The sequence below is a fragment of the Misgurnus anguillicaudatus genome, chromosome 12 (genome assembly GCF_027580225.2).
Source record: "Misgurnus anguillicaudatus chromosome 12, ASM2758022v2, whole genome shotgun sequence".
Taxonomy (NCBI): Eukaryota; Metazoa; Chordata; class Actinopteri; order Cypriniformes; family Cobitidae; genus Misgurnus; species Misgurnus anguillicaudatus.
In genome coordinates this window covers 36,648,406-36,649,706 of record NC_073348.2, presented here as the reverse complement: position 1 = coordinate 36,649,706, position 1,301 = coordinate 36,648,406, and positions in this window count along the sequence as shown.

Sequence of the window (1,301 nt, the reverse complement as noted above, 5' to 3'; positions counted from 1 at the left end):
TTCCCAATGTAATGTGTGCTGTTTAAACCCACAGTTGGGTGATTTTCACGAAATCCAGATTTAGGTGTCCAGCATCAGAATTTTTAAAAAGCCCTTAAAGCCAATTTGCACATACAAGATTAAGGTCTGAACTTACTATAGCCATTATTTTTAGAGGATTTAAAAATATTTCCTATAGAATTATTTACATTTTTTAGATTATCATTATCAAAATTATCATTACCACAGCATTTACAAACTCATGTTTCGGTCGGTTTAGACAACTAAAAAGTTGTCTAGGTACTATGACAAACAATATATCAACTTTTATCTGGTGAGAAAAAAAATAAGAACTGCTTCCTTGGTAGCCATCTTGAGTGTCACAGTCAATATGTCTCTTCCAACATTTTTTTTTTTTTGAAAATGTTAGTTCCTTGAGGGCTTAAACAATGACTGAAAATTGTTGCGGAGGATGAGAAAATTGGTCTTGGACACATTTATATTGCTTTATTATTGTCTCTACATTTACCAATGATCACCATACCACATGTTTCCTTACTGTAAATGTTTATAGTATAACATGCACTGAAGCTTTTTATTTTTTAGATTTTTTAAATTATAAATATTTCCATGTCAAAGAACCCAAATCCAGTCATGGACACGTTGCGGTAATGAAAATTTCCCCCTTAAATGTGAAAAAAAAAAATTGGTTTGTATGATGTGATTTGAAATCATGTGCAAAACAGTACATGAAGAGATGTTTGTAACTGTATGCTTCTTATTTTGATACGTTAACTTTGAATTTACTTTTTACATTCAAAATATTTCATGACACCTCATAAGTCTAATTTCGCGAGAATCACCCGGTTGGGTACTAAAATATGGACAAACACAACCGTTGATTTAACTTATTAACTGTTCATATTTGAGCATTTAAATCCAAAACAGCCAAGTCGAAATAACGTTTTCCCGCCCTATCTTCACCTCATTATGTCAAATCTTTTAACTAAATACTGCTAACATACAACTTACCTCTGTGAATAAGTGCTCCAGAATGAACACCAACCATGTTAATGATTAGGTTTATACTCCCATTATCTGTAATATTAATGATTAACTCCGATGTTTTGTCTTCATGTCCAGCTATTCACTGAATAAACAGTAGAAGGCGCGTTCACTGCATGCCGCGCTGCGCAGACCGTCCGGCATATGACGTCAAGGTACCGCGAGAGCGAAAGCTTTGATGTCATACGGTGATCGAGCTGCGGAGCGCCACATGAAGTCGCACAAGTACAACATAGAAAATATTATAGGACAGAAAA